Consider the following 21634-nt stretch of genomic DNA (forward strand, 5'->3'; position numbering starts at 1 on the left):
ATTTTATTTCTTCTTTCTTTCCTTATTATTTTTTTAATTTAAATCCAAATTAGTTAACATGTAAAATAATGATGTTTTCAGGAATAGAATTTAGTGATTCATTATTTACATATAACACCCAGTGCTCATCCCAACAAGTGTTCTCCTTAATACCCCTTCCCCATCTAGCCCATCCCCCCACCCAACACCCCTCCAGCAATCCTCAATTTGTTCTCTGTATTTAAAAGTCTCTTATACTTTGTCTCCCTCTCTGTTTTTACATTCTTTTTGCTTCCCTTTCCTTTTGTTCATCTGTTTTGTAGCTTAAATTCCACATATGAGTGAAGACCTAAACATAAAACAAGAAACCAACAGAATTCTAGAGGAAAAGACAAACAACAACGTCTTTGACTTTGGCCACAGCAACTTCTTACTTGACATGTCTCTGGAGGTAAGGGAAACAAAAGCAAAAATGAACTATTGGGACCTCATCAAGATAAAAAGCTTCTGCACAGCAAACAATCAGCAAAACTAAAAGGGAACCAATGGAATAGAAGACATTTGCAAATGACATATCAGACAAAGGGTTAGTATCCAATATCTATAAAGAACTTCTCAAAATCAATACCCAAAAAACAAATAAGCCAGTGAAGAAATGAGCAAAACAAATGAATAGAAACTTTTCCAAAGAACACATCCAGATGGCTAACAGACACATAAAAACATTCTCAGCATCACTTATCAAGGAAATACAAATCAAAATCACAATGAGATACCACCTCACACCTGTCAGAATGGCTACATACCTATTAGGCAAGAACAGATATTGACAAGGATGTGGAGAAAGAGGAACCCTTTTGCACTGCTGGTGGGAATGCAAACTGGTGCAGCCACTCTGGAAAACAGTATGGAGGTTCCTCAAAAAGTTAAAAATAGAACTACCCTACAACCCTGCAATTGCACTACTAGGTATTTATACAAAGGATACAGGAGTGCTGTTTTAAAGGGGAAAATGCACCCCAATGTTCATAGAAGCACTATCAAAAATAGCCAAATTATGGCAAGAACCTAAATGTCCATCAACTGATGAATGGATAAAGAACATGTAGTATATATACACAGTGGAATATCACTCGGCAATCAAAAAGAATGGAATGCTGCCATTTGCAGCAACATGGATGGAACTAGAGTATATTATGCTAAGCGAAATAAGTCAGTCAGAGGAAGACAAATATCATATGACATGACTTATTATTTATTATAAATTAGTCACTGCAAAGATAATGGAAAATTATTGCTCATAAAATTACTGTCATCATTTATTAAGTGCTTATTAAACTCCAAACATTTTACACACAATACCATTAAACAGCCTCTTACTGCACATCAATTTCTTCTGAGAATTTGTCTCAGTTATCTGTATGATCTTCTTCTAATTTGGTATTTCCCAGACTGTACATTTTATAAGGTCAGGAAATAAGTACATTCTGTTTACCACCAGCACACACTCAACATTTGCTACAGAATCAGTCATTTAGTAGCTCAAACAAATATTTATCAAGCATTAAATGAACAAATAAATGAACACCATATTGTAGATGTTACTACTCCCATCGTATTTAACAGAAATAACTTAGGCTTAGAGACTGTGAGGAGCTTGTTCAAAGTTAAATAACAAGTGTAGAGCCAGGATTTAAACCCATATTTTTAAGTCTCCAACTCCATGCTGTCATATGCCAAGGTTTCTAGTTCAAGAAAACACAATGTTTTCACTTCTTGGCTTAGTCTGTCCAAGCTGCCATAACAAACTACCATAAACTGGGTGGCTGAAACAATAAACATTTATTTCTTGCAACTGTAGAGACTGGTAAGTCCAAGATCAGGGTGCCTAGTACCAGATGAGAACTCACTTCATGGTTCAGAGATGGCCATCTTCCCTCTGCGTCCTCACAGTGCAGAGGAAGGCAAAAGGTCTCTCTTGGGTCCTTTAAAGAGCACTAATCCCATTCATGAAGGCTGCACTTGCATGACCTAATCACTTCCCAAAGACCCACTTCTTAACACCATCACATTGGGGGTTAGGATTTCAACATATGAATTTGGGAGGAACACAAACATTCAGTCCATAATACTCCTCATTTATTCTTCAAAATAAATTATATAGCATGTGTTATTGGTTTATATTAGAGACCTGGATAAATGTCTCTAAAGAAATAATATGGACTACAGACTAACTAGAACATGGTTAAGACACATTCTTGAAAACATTTCTTGTTGAAGAGTGGGAATTAACACGTTATTTAGCTTTAGATTTTATTAAATTAAATAGGTAAAAAAAAATTGCAAAGTCCAAAGAAAGTCAGAAAAACAAAAAGAAATTTCGACCTCAATCAATGTTTTAAAAGACAAGAAAGAGGGGCGCCTGGGTGGCGCAGTCGGTTAAGCGTCCGACTCCAGCCAGGTCACGATCTCGCGGTCCGTGAGTTCGAGCCCCGCGTCGGGCTCTGGGCTGATGGCTCAGAGCCTGGAGCCTGTTTCCGATTCTGTGTCTCCCTCTCTCTCTGCCCCTCCCCTGTTCATGCTCTGTCTCTCTCTGTCCCAAAATAAATAAACGTTGAAAAAAATAAATAAAAAATAAGAGACAAGAAAGAAAAAAGGATAGAAATTTGAATATAAAAATAAAAATATATGTCAACTAAAACATGTCAATAATTATAATTTTAATTTGTCAATTAAAGGTTAAATAGTTCTAATTGAGTTGAGGAAATAAAGCTATATGTAATTTATAAGAGACATGCTTAATGCATAAAGATTAAAAAAAGGCTGCTAGCAAAAGATTTCAAATGATATACTAGGCAAATACTACCTAAAAGAAGGCTGGCAAGTGATGTAATATCAGGAAAAATAGAATTTGAGACAAAAAGCTGTATTAGGCTATAGGCTACAACATGGATGAAACTTTTCAATCATGCTAACTGCAATAAGCCAGACAAAAAGGGATAAATATTGTATGATTCCACTTACATGAGGAATCGGCAAGTTCTTAGAAAAAAAGAAAGTGGAATAGAAGTTACCAGGGCCTAGGCTTATGAGGGAATGGGGAGTTATTATTTAGGGGGTATTGTTTAGGGTAAGAAAAAAATTCTGGAAATGGATAGTTATGATGGTAGCACAACATTGTGAGAGTACTAATGCCACTGAACAATACCCTTAAAAATGATTAAAATGAGTTTTTAAAGTAGATATTTGAAGGATTTTTAAAGCTATTTTAGGTATAGAGAGGATTATTACATAATGACTAAAGTTTAATTCACATGGAAGACATCATTTGCATAAACCCAATAAAATGCCCTTAAAACATGTACGTATAAAAAGTGAATAGTCCTACAAATAAAACTGATAAATCCACTTTCATAATGGTAAATTCAACATGCTTTTAATTATTGATAGGCCAAAGCACACAAAATAGAGATATAGGAAAAACTTGATAAACTTGATGTAAGTAGAGACATACAGATATATATCTACATCCTAAATTATAACATATACATTCTTCTTAAGCATAATTATAGTATTTACAAAAATGATTACATTTATATTAGGTTATAGGCAAGCCTCGACTATCCTAGCTGATCCAAGAAAATAAAAAGAAATTAAAAACACCAAAAAGGAAGAAACAACACCAGAAGAATCTAATATGAATTGTTGACTATAACATGAGTATATATAGCAAGTTAACAGAATGTTAAATTAATATGCAGTAATCAGTTGTACTTTTATAGAGTAGGAACGAAGATCAGAAAATATTTTTACATGTCATTTGTAATAGCAATAAAACTAGGTCTCTTAAAGGAAATCAAACAACAGATGTGTAAGACCTTTTGTAATATATTTTAAAACTTCGTTCAGGGGCGCCTGGGTGGCGCAGTCGGTTAAGCGTCCAACTTCAGCCAGGTCACGATCTCGCGGTCCGAGAGTTCGAGCCCCGCGTCAGGCTCTGGGCTGATGGCTCAGAGCCTGGAGCCTGTTTCCGATTCTGTGTCTCCCTCTCTCTCTGCCCCTCCCCCGTTCATGCTCTGTCTCTCTCTGTCCCAAAAATAAATAAACGTTGAAAAAAAAATTAAAAAAAAAAAAACTTCATTCAAATAATTTTACCAAGATCTAAATTAATGGAGAGATATTTTCTATGAAGATATATTCAGTGTTATGAAGATATATTCAGTTTCATAAAGATATCAAATGTCCCCGAATTGATATGTAGCTTTAACGCTAGTCTGATTAAAATTCTAATCGAGTTTTCTGTAGGATTTTTAAATCAGATTCTAATATTTACATAGAAAAGAGCCAACATTAGCTAAGATATTCATGAGGAAGAAGAATAGAGAGGAATGAATTGTCCTACCAGATATAATGTATTAAGATAAAGCCTTAGTAAATAAGAAAGCATGGTGTTGGCACGATGGGTACACAGAATGACCCATAGGACAGAATACAAGTTCAGGCATAGAAGAACCCTTGATAGGGGTGCCTGGGTGGCGCAGTCGGTTAAGCGTCCGACTTCAGCCAGGTCACGATCTCGCGGTCCGAGAGTTCGAGCCCCGCGTCAGGCTCTGGGCTGATGGCTCAGAGCCTGGAGCCTGTTTCCGATTCTGTGTCTCCCTCTCTCTCTGCCCCTCCCCCGTTCATGCTCTGTCTCTCTCTGTCCCAAAAATAAATAAACGTTAAAAAAAATTTAAAAAAAAAAAAAGAAGAACCCTTGATAAATATAGGGGTGTCATGACAGATCATGGGGAAGATAATAGACTATTTGATAAATGTAGCTTTAAAACGTCAATTTATATTAAAAAATTAAAGTAGGACCCTCCTTTCATCATATTAAAGCTAATGATTTAAATATTTATATATGTAATATAAAACTAATCTTTTTTCAAAAAATATAGGAAATATCACTCTGAAATTAGGGTAAAGAAGACTTTCTTAAATAATGCATAAAAGCATCAACCACAAAAAAAAAGATTGATGAATACGATTCCGTTAACAACTGTGCCTCAAAATAAAATGAAAACACAAGTTGCAAGCTCTGAGAAGATATTTGCAATACACATAGCCAACAAAAGATTATTGTCTCAGATATTAAAAAGCAACCTCATAAGTCACTAACACTACTACTCTATGGAAAACTGGGCAAAAGATATGAACAGAAATTTCATGAAAGAGGAAAGATTTTTGGTAAGCAAAATTATGAAGAGCAATTCAATCTCACTAGTAATAAAGGAAATGAAAATTAAGATGAAATGTGATAGCCACCATTTTACCCACTCAATTGGCAGAAACTAAGAATTCAACAACACAAGATAGTTGACCTTTGAACAATGTGGGGGTTAGGGGTGCTGACCCAGCTGAAAATCTGCATATAACTTTTGATTCTTAACTAATAACCCACCATTGATCGGAAGCCTTATTGATAGCACGAATAGTCGATTAACGCATATTTCGTAGTTATATGTATCATATACTGTATTCTAACAGTAAATTAGTCTAGAAAAAAGAAAATGTTATTAAGGGTTCATAAGGGAGAGAAAGTACATTTAAAGCACTTAACTGTAAAAGATCCACATAAAAGTGGGCCCACACAGTTTAAACCCGTGTTGTTCAGATAGAGAAGATATGGAAAGTCTTAGTCATTGCTGGTGCAGTATTATTTTCAGCTAAACCCTTAAGTATCTCACCTTTTTCCTACCAGGACTCTATTTAATATACACATTTTACTTCTATCCTAGTTCTTAGGCTCATCGTTGTTGGGTATATTCTTGTGCTTAATTACATATTTCTTATTACATTCTGTATCACTTTACAATACATACATGACACACATTCTTTTACTTGTATGAAAAAGAAAACTGTAGGGCGTCTGGGTGGCTGTCGGTTAAGCGTCCGACTTTGGCTCAGGTCATGATCTCCCGGTTCGTGGGCTGGAGCCCCGCGTGGGGCTCTGTTCTGACAGCTTAGAGTCTGGAGGCTGCTTTGGATTCTGTGTTTCCCTCTCTCTCTTCCCCCCCACCCCCGCTTGCCCTCTGTCTCTGTCTCTCTCTCAAAAATAAGTAAACGTTAAAAAAATTTACAAAAGAAAACTGTAAATTTAAAAAATACAGCTATTTTCAACATAGCAAGTCAATTAAGAAATCCATGAATTATATTTGTGTTTATACTTCTAGGTCCAAAGGCTTTAATTGGATAGGGTCTTTTATTAATACTAATCACATTTACAAATGAACATTAACTGAAGCACTTGAATTCCTGTATGGGTAATGAATGGGATCCTGAAATTTCCTGATTTCTGAAATTGTGTTGTAGTTCTCCCAAATGGCAACCGTAATCAAGAACACATTTCACAAATTTCAGAATCACTTACTGTGCTTTGTAGTTCAAAGGAGTGCTTTTAGATACATTTGACTCTCACAGTAAGCTTGGGTGGTGGATGGATAGGGCAGTTATTACAGGGAATTTTTAAGTAAACAGAAACTAAGTCTTTAGGAGGGTGAAGGACCTGCACAGCCCCACACGCTGGCTAGTCGCAAAGTTTGTACTTGACTTCCCACTCTGTCTACTTTCTCCTCTACGCCATCTTACGTCTAAAGATAATAGTAAGCTTGTAAGTCTGTGAAATGTTCACCACTTTTAAAATGCTTTCCGTATCACGTCATCTGTTTTGATTCTCACATTCAGCCTTGAGTTTCTTTAGCATATTTCTTTCTTCTCATAACATATATAGAGCATAATTTAAGCCAAACAGTATTAGTTATGAAAATATAAGGTCTTTCTGTTAGAAAATTACTAGATAATCAAATCAGAGTAACAATAAAATAATCTTGCTTTTGTTTCACAAACCCCACAGTTATAGTCACGGATTTGTCTAACAAATAAAAGCAAAAATAATTATTTTGGAACTTGTTAGCTGTCTTTTTTCCTCTTTTTTAAAAGCAAATGAATGACTGTAAGAATGAACAAACGATTCTATCATCCAAACAGTTTCTGCTTTTCTGAGATTTGTGAAGATGAAAAGAAATGTATTTCTGACTCAAGAAACCCACTTACTGAACACTTAACAAGTACAAAGGACATCTTTCCAGACATATTTCTTTAAATGGGCTTTGACACATCATGAGTATTATTCAGATGAATAATCAAACGGTATGATTTATTTTTTTTTCTTATTTGTAAACATCTGCTTAGATTTTTCTCACTCTCTGCCTGATCTCCATGTGGTCTTGCCCACGAATGGTAGTCTTGTTAGAGGCAAACTACATTTCACATCCCATCAAACCCACCTGCTCACACTGGGCGGGGTTTGGCCAGAGTTGCTGCTGCTCATTAGAGGCTCTGGCAGAGAGAAAGGGAGGGTGGAAGAAGCAATGAAACCGGGGCCTGAAAAGTGAAGCTGAGGTTTAGATTTTATGTGGGATTTTATTTGGTGAGTGGTTACACTGCTTTTCATTATACCAGATAACAGGTTGCTGGCAGCATATTTAAAAGATATGGAACTTTTAAGGGGCTGAACATGAAATTAAAGCTTGATGAAATGAATTCTAATCTGTGCCCCATAGTCATGTGTGTGCCAGGAAACATACACACTGGTGCCTTAATTGTGATCGGGCTGTTCCCTTAAAAGCAGCGAGAATATCCACTTTGCTGCACAAGGAAAATCTAGGAAACAATACTATTAGGAGTTTATATGCCCTCTTATGCTCCACTTTCTTCATAACATTACATCAGTTCTACAGGCATTTTCTGCCCCATTTACCAAACTGGCTCCAGTCAATGAAGTTTTGCATTATATGCCCCCAGGGAAGAAAATAATGCAAAGTTTTTACTGTCCATGTTAATGCCATTTAATACATTGCTCAAACACATACTTAAGACCAACAGTTCTGATTACACAACTTTGGTTGAAAGTGGCTTCCAAACTGACTTCTTAACTGGCAACTTCTCAACAGCTCAGGTCTTCCCAAACTTCTTTGGGAAGATAGGGGGGTCAAAAGAGTGCCGTTTGCGATGGCGCGAACACCCTGGGTTGTCTTCAGTGTTCATAACTTAGTGGTCTAAAAAGGAAGAGACAAGTGGTGGCCAGCTTGTTTGTTTCACTTTGTTTTTTAAAATTTGTGTGTTTAAATTTTGCTTAAACTGGAACGAATCTGTACCTACCTCTTGGGAATCTAATGCCTTTGAAAAATGGCTTAACATTCAAAAAATGATGTGAGTCCAACAGTTAAAGTTTGAAGTAGGAGTGAGTAGTGAGGTAGAACAGCATTCCGTCTCTTTTTTGGAGGACTTGGATTTCATTCCGCTCCTTTTGAGTAGGAAAAAACAGATCTGTCTTTTCTCTGTTTGGATAAGGAAGGGAGAGGGCTTAAAGAAGAGAAACATTTTCAATACCAGCTGTTCCCTAACTCAAGCCCTGCATAAATTTATTCTTTTTTTGAACTGGAGATGTTAGGACAAAACCCTAAAGAGAGTGGAAAATAGAAAGTGAGTCAGTAAAGCCAATTTTATTATTCTAGGTTACAAACTTTTTAGAGAACAAATAGGCTAAGGGACAAATTAACCATAGTTCAATTCAGAACCAGTTATAAGAGCATAGACATCTAATAAAAGCTCTGGGCTATACTGTAGGGGGAGAACTTGCAAGGCATCCCTGTGGGATACACCTCAGTTGCTAATTCTTTTTACAAAAGTCTCTAACATATTTAAGCAATCATTACCAAATATGTGAATCAAATTATGCCTTCTCAAGACTGAGCAACTAGCTCTCTTACTTTTGGATGTGTGGCTTTAATACCTAGACTTATTATACTCTTAATATCAGCGTCTTCACTTCAAAATATTAGAAAGATTTAACTCCTACACATATCACTAACTAAATTTACAAAGGTTGGAATGTGTGTTCTTGAGCTCAGCAAGAATAACCATCTCAAGTCTTAAAGTCTGAATTACATACAAATGAATCAGTATCTCAGATGGGAATTTTAAAATATTGCTTCATTATGGCTGCATATTTTATTCATTGTGGCCATTGACCATATGTCTGCTTAGAGCTATTATACAGGACCCCCAGGCAAGCTAAAATACTACCTTCCCTGGCCCCACCCCCCCATTCTTTTATGATAAAATATTAAGTAGACAAACTTTTTTTCTTCTGTCTTATCCAGATGCTCTCTACTTCTTTCAAAGGCATCAATTTTTTTGTATTTGCTCAAACGGAACTTAGACTTTTTTTTTCTCTACACTCTACTATGGATTCTGCATTTTTCATCCCTCCAAACTCTGCTAAACTGCCGTGTGAAATGTCGTGGGTTTTAGAACTCAGAGACCTAGGTACGGCACCATTTCTTTTATTTATTTATTTATTTATTTATTTATTTATTTATTTAGAGAGCACCATCTGGGTGAGGGCAAAGAGAGAGGCAGAAAGAGAATCCCAAGTAGGCTTTGTGATGCCAGGGCAGAGCCTGACGCCAGGCTCCATCTCAGGAACTGTGAGATCATGAGCTGAAATCAAGAGTCGAACGTTTAACCGACTGAGCCACCCAGGTGCCCCCAAACCCCATTTCCATCACTTGCAACTACATGCTCTTTTAAACTTAATATCATGAGCATCCGCTTCCTTGTCCAGACAATGCAACAGTTTCATAGGGATGATGTAAGAATCAGTGATTCTACCTGAAAATAGTGGTCCCCTGATGTAAGCACTTAAAATAAAGAACTAAGGGAAAATAGAATGAAGATGGATTGACATGTCATTCTTGTCCCTTCCAAATAGAGCTTGTGTGTGCTAGGCCTGAACAATGTGGAAGCAGGCGATGGTTCATAAAAGAGCAGTGAGTCTTCTCTGAGAAAGGAGTCCTTGGCCATGGCTTCATTTCCCTAGTGACTAACTCATCTGGGCAAGGGAAGCGAAGCCTGAAATGTTCGGATTGCTGTGAGGGGAAGTCAGCCCGACAGGCTGAGTTGCCTTTCTTGTCCTTGGCATTGTAACAGTGCACGGTCCTCTGTTGTTCCTGGAACCACTCAAGCATATAATGAATGGAGTACCAGTGATTGGAAACGGTCGGCCCTCGATGATATTTCCGCAAGTTGTTTTCCTTCTACAACTTGGTAATGGATTTTTCTAACTTTAACAGGATGGTTGAAGTGTCTCATGATTTTATATGCTGTTGCCCTCTCTGGAGCCAACTGTGTCCAGTTATCATGTCATTTTTTTTTAACACCAAAAATCAACTTCTCTCCAAAATCTTAAACGTTTTCCTTGGAAGGTTACATGATCCTAAGCAAACAAACAAACTGAAGAGTCATTCTGGTTTTTCTGAAGAAATTTGAACTCTCTCAATCTCTCTCTCTCTCTCTCTCTCTCTCTTTTTTTTTTTTAATGAGTTAAGTTCTTGGATCTGTAGATTAGGCTTGCTGAATTCTGCAGAGGTCAGAGGAGAGTAAGAGATGTTGACAGTCTTTGTGCAGGAGGGAAATGGAGCACTGTGAGGCTGACCCATTTCTATGTACCAACACCTGGTAGGCCACTTGAAGGGTAAGGTCGAGGTCCCAGTTGTGAATATTAAGTAATGAAGCACTGTGAAGACAGACCAGTCAGGCATACTGGGTTAAAATCCCAGCCCTGCTACTAACCAGATAGAGGAACTTGCACAGAATTCTTAAAATTTTTGAGCTTCAATTTTTTAGATTTTTGTAGCGTTGTGAGGATTAGAGTGCATTGCTGAGTGAGTGCTTATTATATGTTCATCACTATTCTAAGTATTTTGCTTGAATTATTCCAATCAGTTTTCACAATAACCCTTTGAGGTATGAAGCAAATATTATTATTTGGATTGTAAAGATGAGGAAACTAAGATAAAGGACACCTGGCTAAAGGTAACAAAGTTAATAATGACAACGTTAGAATCTTATTTATTTATTTATTTATTTATTTCAGAGGGGCAGAGAACACTCTCATGCTAGTGGGTAGGGGCAGAGGGAGAGAAAAAGAGAGAGAGAGAGAGAGAGAGAGAGAGAGAGAGAGAGAATCTTAAGCAGGTTCCATACTCAGCACAAAGCCCAATGCAGGGCTCGAGCTCACCACCGTGAGATCATGACCTGAACTTAAATCAAGAGTCGAATTCTTCACTGACTGAGCCACCCGGATGCCCCCAAAAAGTTATAATTTTAACATAGGCAATTTAACCTGAAAGTCCATATTTTTACTACTATGATTAAAGTAAGTCAGTCAATACATTGCCTGCATATAACTAGCATTTAATAAATGGAAGGATTCAATTTATACTTATATATTCTTTATGTATTTCAATATATGTCATTTATATTCAATGTCTGTTTTGGGTTTGAACAGCAATCAGTAAACTTTTCTTTAAAAAATTGAATAAGCCTTGAGAATTTCTCGGAGCTTTAGAGTTGGCACACTGGTCACTGATTGATTCAGGAAGTTCCACTTCCCCTGGAGTATGAGTTCAGAGGTGGCACTCTAGGGTTGGTTTCAACACTGGGTAGGATTCTTTCCCCCTCTGTTCCTAAGGACATGGTTTTCTTTTATAGAAAAGGAAAATTAAATAAAGTGATTTTTCATTTTCATTCTTAGTCTGTCATCTTTAGCCTCACTATAAATTGATATGATCTTATGATTTTTTTCCTGATGTATTTTGATTCACATTTTTCCAATCCATCGGTTGACTTCTGAGCAGTTGAGTGTCTGTGCTCTAGATGCCATGACACAATTCTAATTCAATGGCTACACAATAGGAGACAGAGTCCCTGCTTCCATTACAGTGGACACAAAACAATACATGCCTTAATCATTTCACAGAAAGCCCCTGCTCAGTCTATTTTGAATATAAAACTGTAAAATTAACCATAAGGTCTTCTACATGTCTTCTTGCTATCAACCCTGGGCACCTTATTCCTCACGTCCAGCCAATCGTGTAAAGAAAAATTTATTTAAGAACTACAACGCAGAATTTAAAGTATTGAATCAACTAGCCTTATTTTCAGATTTCAATTCAAGCCAATTTCTTTTTTTTTCTTTTGAATACCTTAAAATGTTTTTTGATTTCCAACATAGTCTTCTAAAATGCATATCTCCCTCTAGCCTCCCATTGTTCCTCTTTCTAGTGCCTACATTGTTTTCCCAGCCTCCTGACTGTGCTTCTAGAATCACACACATCCTTCTCAACAATGGCCTCTCATCAATCTACCTTCCAATTTACCTTCTCCAAAATCGTTTGTGCCGACAAACTTCACCCTATGATAATTCTTTGTATCATAAATATAGAATCAACTGGGGCACCTGGGGCAACTGGGTGACTCAGTTGGCTAAGCATCCAACTTTGGTTCAGGTCATGGTCTCACGGTTCATTAGTTTGAGCCCCATGTCAGGCGAGCTGAAGCCCTGATTTGAGATTCTCGCTCTCTCCCTCTTTCTTCCCCTCACTCACTCATGCTCTCGCTCTCTCTCTCTCTCTCAAAAATAAATAAATAAATAAACAAATAAACAAATAAATTTCCAGTAAGTTAGTGATTATATACAGATAGATGGTTTGTGAATTCTTTGCTAAGCATATATTTAGACATTTATGACATGACATAGCAGAAGTATGTGAGCATCGTGTACTCTCAAGTCCTGCTATTGTTAACTCAGTTTGCATTATGTTCTTACATGGATTGAGAAGTGGCTTTACAAACATCTGTATACATCTCATATGTGTTTGTTTCCTTTCTTATGTTACCTTGCTTTGAGGAAGGAAATTTGAGTTTTAATTTTTTCCCTTTAATCCTGTCATCTGGTCTCCTTTAAAGCTCCTACGTAAACGTTTTCTGAGATAATAAAAACATGTCAATAGTTCTTTTTTTTTTAGTCAAACTTCTTATCATCCCTCACAACTGTTTAAATTTTTCAAAATCTGATTTATTTTTTGCTTTTTCTACTATATTGGGTCCTTTACTAATGCCGGTGTATATGATCTGTTTCAGAATCATGTGTTTTTTGTTTTTTTTAATAACTGTGCTTTTTTTCTAGGTACTTAATAAACCAACTAACCAACCAACAAATGAATAAGTAAATATGTAAGGATAAATAAATTGACCAACTAAAAAGGGCCTTCGGGTAAGAGAAACCCAATACTATTTTGGGATTCTTGAATGAATTCACATGAGAAATTTAGATCCATGCGGTACATAAACTGAGTTTAGCAACCAAAGTAAGTCTGACATTATGGCAATTTCACCAGACTTGTAAAAGCTGTTATTTTTGACTAACGAAATGAAATTTGCATTGATTACCTAAACAGACTGACATTCATTTGCGTGAACATGATAAATCTACAGCAGGCACATGAGCCAAATAGCACGTTCACTGGAAAATAGTTTCAGTGTGAAATTAATAAGTTCTTTTCCTCTTTTCAACATAGGCAATAGGAACTTTTTGGTTGTGTGCAAGTATTATCTATTCCAGCTTATACATTGTTTACTTTTCTTAATGGAATAGTAACACCATGGCACAAATGCATTCTTTCCATGTGAGATAATTACATAAATTAAGTTAGTCCAATACTTACACCTAGCCTCAGTTCAAAACAGTTTTTTTTTTTTTTTGAATGTTTTGATTATAAGCAAGTAAATGAGCATATGTCCAATTACATTTTGGGTGCAATAGCTTTAGCCACCACATTTTGGCATTTTATTTTATTAGCTAAAAATTCACATATGGTTTCCATGTCTCCAAGCTGTCTTTAAGGACACAAGAGTTGTATAACCTATGTTTTCTTCCCTTCTCTCTCCCCAGCCCCCTCCCTATTTCTCACACATGCTCCCTCACTGAGGTGCCTTTCTTTGTTTTAAGGATTATACGTACAAATTGTGAAAACCTAAAGGTGTGCTGGAGCTTTGAAGAAATGATGAAAGAAAGGCTTCCAACCCTGAAATTCTTACCTAATAGAAAATTTGAAATGGATGCCAAAATGTTTACTATAGAAACAGCAGTATGAGTATACAAATACTGCTGTTTCTATAGCCTTACAAATATGTAAGGCTTACAGTGGTTATTATTTTGCTGCTTCCTTCTTATAGCCTGGTTCCACATTAGAATTACAAAGGTCCCTTCACTCTTCAGAACCCTCCCCCGTGACTTTGGGATGAGGAAGGCGGAAGCTCAGTGAACATCTTAAAGACTGAAATGTATAAGACACAGCCATGCTGGTGAAGGACACAGGATAAGAAAACACAAAGAAACGTATTCAGCCAGTTGGTTTCAACATTCCACCCCATGTATCTGTGTTACTGATACAGTTAATGGCTTGGAAAACTGCAAGACTTGCATATTTTGGCCAAGAGTTAAAGACAACCTTTCTAAACAACCGACTAAAATTTGGTTATTTTTTAAGGCTGTTACTCCAGCATTTCAAGAGCCTTGGGGTAAATCAAATCTCTTTCTTTCAGTTGCATTGCTTGTGTATGAGCAATGCTATTTCCAATTCCCAAAGAAAGTGGGAATTTTGAATATATTGTTGATTTACAAAGATTTCTGAAACGTCCTATACATGCAGTATTAAATCAATTTTAGACACTCTTCAAGCTGAATATATATATATATATATATATATATGAGTAAAAAAGAAAAACAGTAAGTTCCTGCAATAGTCAACTGTGTTGACTATTGAACTAGGCACACTGTAACAGTAGATCAGACCCTTGGCTTTCAAAGGTTTAACTCTGAAGGTTCCCACTATTTGCAGGCAACTTTTAAGAGCCAGGAGATGGAAGCTTTCATCTCTCCCCCACGATTTAATGGGTGTAGTACTGTGCCGTGGAGGTAATAGAAAATGCTTGAGCTTCACTGATCCTGTCAGCTGATTTTCTTCTCTTATCTTTATAGGTAAAAATGTCTTTTTAGGTGATGGGACATCTTTGTTTCTTTGTGGGAAAAAAAAATCACAAAAGAAAGCCAACTGCTTAATAAATGGCTTTAGTCTTTCATTTGTAAAATCATTACGAATCTGAAGGGCTTCTTTCAATCATAATATATTGCATGTGAGTTATAGGACATATTCCTATAATGGTATTTAGAATTTGGGCCTACCATTATTCTATATTTTGACGCATCCTGACTTCTTGGAAAGTCAGTTTTGCAACTAATTGCCAATGAAAGTTAGGGTGCTCCATATTTGTAGTTGAGCCAGGAATTTCAGCTTCCTTTTAATCTGACAGAAACATATTGAAGACTGACTGTTCAGTTGCAGTGTCCAGAACCTAACATTAATAGTATTGAATATAAAGAAAATACCCATTTTACATAAGCCTAGTGACTTAACTGCTCACATCACGTGGTATAAAACTCCTAAGAAACTATGATGCTCTCAGATTGTGGTTAAGACATAAGATAAGCTATTGTTCCTTATTTATTTTTTTAATGTTTATTTTGAGAGAGAGAGTAAGTATGGAGAGAGAGGGAAAGAAAGAATCCCCAGCAGGCTCCACGCTCGATCTCACAACTGAGAGATCACGACCTGAGCCGATATCAAGAGTTGAATGCTCAACCAGCTGAGCCCAGGCACCGCTTGCTATTGTTCCTTATGATAGGCTCTTGTTACTGTACTATTTCTAAGCTGGATTATCTTCATACTAGTATTCCTTTTAATGTTATTTAGAGGAAAAATCAACAGCCTCACATGAACGTTCTGAGGAGCAGTAATTATTACAATAATAACAGAAATAGTAGGTACCAATTATGAAACATCTACTCTTCCTGGTACTATGTTAAATTACATGCATTACATACATTACCTAGTTTAATGCTCCAACAATAATCTTATTCCCGTTGTACATGAGAAAATGGAAGCTTAGAGAAATCGCCACTAATTTCCTCTGAGTCACGCTACCCACAAAACTGAAATTTTAGCCCAAATCTTCCTGTCCATGAAGGGGGTTAATAGATTTTTATAACAGTGCAAATGTATGGTAGATATTATACTTTTAATATTAAAGCATTTGATTAAGAAATTATGTGAATTCAAAATTTTGAAGAATTTTTATTGAAAAGCATTTTAAAAGGAAGTTTAATTTTTTACTCCAATATTTTTGTAATAAATAATATGTATGAGGTACAAAATTCAAAAGTTATAAAACATTATACAGTAAAAGGAAAATCATCCAGTAAAAAGGAAATCTTTACTCTTACTTATAATTTTTGGGTTTCCTCCTAAGAGGAAACTAAAACCACCTTCTTCCTATTCCTCCTCACACATATCCACTGCATGGATAAGTGTGCACGCACACGAGTGTGAGTGCATATGGACACACACACACGCACATGCAGACATGCACACACATACGCTTCTTACCGAATCCCCAACAATCTCCCCTTCCTTATAATGGAAGTTCTTTATATTCTGGATAAATACGTGCTCACCTAAAAGACAATATTTCAAAGGTGCCTTGAGATTTGAGTGGCTATTCGATATAGTCCTGGCCAATGAGAGGGAAGTAGAAGCAATAGGGCTTCTGGGAATGTTCTTTGGAAGAGTGCAGAATGTACAGTTCCACTTCCCTCTGCCTGAAACATCAGTAAGATGTAGGAAAGGGAACAACCATCTGCAATAAGTAGGTGGTAAGCCACACAGTGAAAATTTATGAGAGAAGGAAAGGAGCAGCCTGGATCTTTGCTGGCATTATGGTGTCAGTGTGGTAGCACCAGACTGCATTTATGTTAGAAAAATAAAATTCCTTATTTATCCTTCATTCTTTTAACAGCAGCATAATATTCTTCTTTGTGGATATGGTATAATTTATTTCTGGCTTCCCACTAAATTCCAGTTGGGTTGCTTTAATGCTCCAATGAAAGACAGTTCTGCAGTAAATAGCTGGGTAATGTCATTCTACGTGTGAGCATGCGTATCTGTGCAGTAAATTCCTAGAAGCAGAATTGCTTGGTCAAAGGGTTGCACATGTTAAATAAGTTTGGGTGTTGCCAAATTGCTTACCATAGAAACTGTTCCAGTTTGTTGACTTCAATTCATGAAAAAGCAGATTTTTCTACATTCTTATTGATGTGATATATCAAACTTTGAGATTTTTGTTTTCCAAGCTGAAAAGTAGAAGGTATATCCCTTTATAGTCTAGGTTTCTGTCATTCTAAAGAAGGTTGAAAGTCTTTTTATTTGTTAAAGAGCCATTATTTCCCTTTATCCACAGTCTCTGATTGTTCTTTGCACAACTTTCATTGCATTCATTTTTATCTAGTTATTCGAAGGAATAGTCACATAATGAGAAAAACCAGTCCTTTATTTTTATACAGTTTATAGATTCCTAGCTTTTAATTTGTATTTTGCTTCTTAATTTTTTACGTAATCTATGCAGAATTCTTTTTAATTTATGCAGTTGAATTTGTCCTTTTTTTTTTTTTTTAATGACGTCTAGATTCATATCTGTCTTGTAAAGGCCTTCTCCACTCAGATCATGAAAAACATTCTCCTATGGATCTAAATTTTTGGTCCATTGTGGAATTAATTTTGATGTAGCATGTGAGATAGGGATCAACTTCATTTTCTTCCAGGTGTTTCCTCAGTTGCTCTAACATAGTTATTGAATAGACCCTTTCTCCCTACTAATTTGTAATGCCATCTTTACATACTAACTACATATCTGTATTGGAGTCTATTTTTGGACTTTTGGGTCAATTCCATTAATCAATCTGTCTAGTCATACACCAGCATCACACTGTTTTAATTATTATAACATTATAATGTGGTTTAACATTGGGCGTGGTCCTTCATTGTTTTCATTTTTTCAGAGTTGTTCCTACTTGTTTATTTTTCTACACGAACTTTAGGGACAATATGTCTGCTTCCAAAAAAATATGATTTTCTTATGAATTTAACATTAAATATATAGATTAAGGAATAATCTTTAGATGCTGTATCTCCCTATTCGAAAACATGCACATTTCCATTTATTTAAATCTTATTTTGTTTCCTCAGTAGCATCTTATGATTTTCTTTTTATAGATATTATGCATTTCTTATTAATTTATTCTTTTTCTTTCTTTTTTTTTTTTTTAATTTTTTTTCAACGTTTATTTTTGGGACAGAGAGAGACAGAGCATGAACAGGGGAGGGGCAGAGAGAGAGGGAGACACAGAATCGGAAACAGGCTCCAGGCTCTGAGCCATCAGCCCAGAGCCTGACGCGGGGCTCGAACTCACGGACCGCGAGATCGTGACCTGGCTGAAGTCGGACGCTTAACCGACTGCTCCACCCAGGCGCCCCTCTTTTTCTTTTTTTTAATGTTTAATTTTTGAGAGAGACAGAAAGAGAGAGACAGAGCATGAGTAGGAGAGGGGCAGAGAAAGGGAGACACCGAATCCAAAGCAGGCCCCAGGCTCTGGGCTGTTAGCACAGAGCCCGACATGGGGCTGGAACCCACAAACCACAAGATCCTGATGTAAGCCAAAGTCAGATGCTTAACCAACTGAGACACCCAGGTGCCCCCCCCCATTAATTTATTCTTCTATATTTCACTTTGAGTTGCAAAGGGAGTGTTCATTTTATCTTTTAACATGCCATTGTATCACCCTAGCATGATCTCAGAATATTAACATTTTCCCTATAAGCTTCATAAGTGCATTTATCGCTTGTGAAGCTGTTTAATTCATTTTCTTAAAATATTTAAATAAGCATATGATTGGCAAATAATAATATTTTTCCTTTCCAATTTTTAAGCTTATTATTGCTTCCTTTTTTCCAATTGCAAAGGCTTGAGTAGAAGTTCAAATTCAATTTATGACTCTAATTTTTTTTATTTTTTATTAAAAAAAAATTTTTTTTTAACGTTTATTTATTTTTGACACAGAGAGAGAGAGAGAGAGATCATGAACAGGGGAGGGTCAGAGAAAGAGGGAGACACAGAATCTGAAACAGGCTCCAGGCTCTGAGCTGTCAGCCCAGAGCCCGACGCGGGACTCGAACTCACGGACCTCGAGATCATGACCTGAGCCGAAGTCGGTCACTTAACCGACTGAGCCACCCAGGCGCCCCTATGACTCTAATTTAACTACAAAAATATTAAGATACTCTCCCAGTTTTGCTTCCTACACCCCATCCTCAATGCTAGTAAATTTACCTTGGCACAGCCTTCTTTTGAAGATCTTAACAATTCATAACAAATGTATGTTAACTAAAACTATTTTTTGATGGAAAACAAAGTGGTAAAGAAAGGTAAAAGTGGTGATAATTTAAAAACTATATTGAAAACCAATGAAATTTATAAATAATGAAAATATTTATAAGCCTTAGCTAACAATACCACCTTTTTAAATATGCTCACAGCAATAAAATTCAATGTAAAGAATAGCATTTCCCTGGAGTTTAGGTTAAAAAAAAAGTCCATTTGGAAAATTCCTCACCATAATCAAAATAAATGCTCACATTTTGATAGTGCTTTATAAATACGTTCAATTTTTTTCACTGGAATCAAATTTCAATTATTGAATATGGATGTTTTACATATAAGTAACCGGAAACTTTAAGATGACTAGGTAACTTTCTTAAATCAGTGAACTTTAGACAGAATGGTCAAATGTTTAAGCCCTCTCCATTTTTTGTTCTGTTTCATGTTTGATTTTCACAAGAAACAGACAAATACATGGATAAACGAAACCATCACATCAGAAGAACAGAACATGCAAAATAATGAACTAAATGAGATCAAAGAAGATAAAGTCAGTTTACTGAGATGAATAGTTTACCTATTTCAAATGTTGATCTCAAAACTAATTTCACAGCAAATTCTTTCCTTAAAAAAAAGAAAAGAAAGAAAGAAGCATGTCATGGCCAATAATTGCTGAAAAACTGTGGAGACTGGCACTTCCAAATGCTTGGCAGATTATTAAGCCAATTTTTATTGAGTCCACTCTAGTTGTTGGAGGGTCTGTGATTCCCAACTGTTTCACATCAGAGAATGAAAACAAGTAGGGCCCAGCCAAGACCACATTGGTGACTGCCAGCCCCTTTATATGCCAAACATGAAAGCAACAAGTCCAGATGCTTTGATCCTTGCATTTTTGGACTTAGCCCAAAGTTATAGAAAAAAGCACAACTCATGTTAGGACAACATACATTATAAGTAGAAATCAATCAATAGCACTGTGACCTTCAAACTCAGTAAATGTTTGGAGTTAGTTTCAGAGCATGTAATCTAAATTGGGGATTGGAAGTTGGACCTGGTCCTAAACTAACAAAAAAATGTATATTTTTTAAAAAATAGAGATTAAAGGAAGCAACAGATGAAGTTTTAATTCATATGTGTATGTGTGTGTGTGTGTGTGTGTGTGTGTGTATGTATATATACACATATATTCATTGAAGAATGGATTCTATTTTAAAAGGCCCTAACTGGTAAGGAGAAGAAAGCCACCACCACAATGAAAGCCTCTTTTCCTGAGTATAATTAAAAGAGAAACTACATTGTGGCAGGAAAATGTATTGGAAGGAAATTATGAGCTTTCTCCCAATTTAGGGTAAGAGAATAATGAGATAATTTAAGAGGTGAGTCACTTGGTTGCTAGGACACTGTCCTGACTTGCAGCAGAGCTCCAGCCTGCCAACTTATGAAACAATTGGCCCTGGTCTTGGCACGGTTGTGGGTCTAAATTCCCTAACACAGGTATAGTGAAGAAGTGGCAGTGGCAGAGCCAAGCTGAAGCGTTGATGGCCAATCTGAATCTGGGCACAAGGAAAACTGAAGCCTCAACCCTACTATTTTAAATCGCTGCCCGTGGCCAGGGTAGTTACTTGAAAAATCCTCTGGGATGGAAGAAATAACAGTGAAAAATAGCTTAGTGTAGCGGGACAAGGTTTGGCACCAAGAAATAATTAAAAGTAATTTTGCATCTTTTATTTTGTCTTAACTTTGCAATAATGATTTGATTGTATCGTCACACAAGTTCTGTCTAGACGACATTGTGTTAAAACCTCACCGTTTTGTATTGGTAAAGCTTTAGAATTGTTCCTGGCACCAAACGGGCTGTTTTAGCACAAAAGCTAATTTACAGTAATGCTGATAACGTTCAAGAACCTATCATTAGGATTTTTTTCTCTCTTTCCACTTTTTTAAGTACACTCTTTGTCAGAAAAGTAAATTAGTGGTGGTGATAATGCTTTGCAATCGCTACCAACATGTCAGAAAGGCAACGTACAGATAGTCTAACATTTTTCAAAACCTTCCAGGAACTGGAGAAGCCAGTTCCTGGAAGATGTGGTCTCAGCTTGCAAAAACAAGTTTTTTTTGTTTTTTTTTTCTTTTCGTGCAGTATGAACTTACTCAAATTTCCTCAAAGCATCTCTAAGAAAGCTGGGTCAGGGAAGATGATCATGCTGTATCAGTTAGACTATTTTTTCTGAATGTGTTCCGGATGTCTACAAGTGCGCCCATGCACAAGGCAGGGCCTGTTAGTGTATCCAAATAAGATGAGAGTAAGGTACAAGATCAGAATGTGGTCTGTTTGTAAATGTGCCCATTTACCCAAGTCTGTGAACAGTCTGATTGAAAACTTAGAAATATTGATATAACAGCATGGAAATCCATCTTTTGCACTGAGACTTTTAGT

General features: G+C 36.4%; 1 long non-coding RNA gene across 1 annotated transcript; it reads right to left on the reverse strand.

Moving 5' to 3' along the window:
- Positions 1-7412: 7412 nt before the first annotated feature.
- On the reverse strand, positions 7413-9305 carry LOC121033357 (uncharacterized). Its single transcript, XR_005791851.1, has 2 exons — positions 8182-9305; positions 7413-8078 (listed from the first exon to the last, which is right to left on the reverse strand). It is a non-coding gene; the product is annotated as an uncharacterized LOC121033357 (long non-coding RNA).
- Positions 9306-21634: the final 12329 nt, after the last annotated feature.

Source organism: Herpailurus yagouaroundi, unplaced genomic scaffold, assembly GCF_014898765.1.
Source record: "Herpailurus yagouaroundi ecotype Mexico unplaced genomic scaffold, PumYag 159, whole genome shotgun sequence".
NCBI classification, from domain to species: Eukaryota; Metazoa; Chordata; class Mammalia; order Carnivora; family Felidae; genus Herpailurus; species Herpailurus yagouaroundi.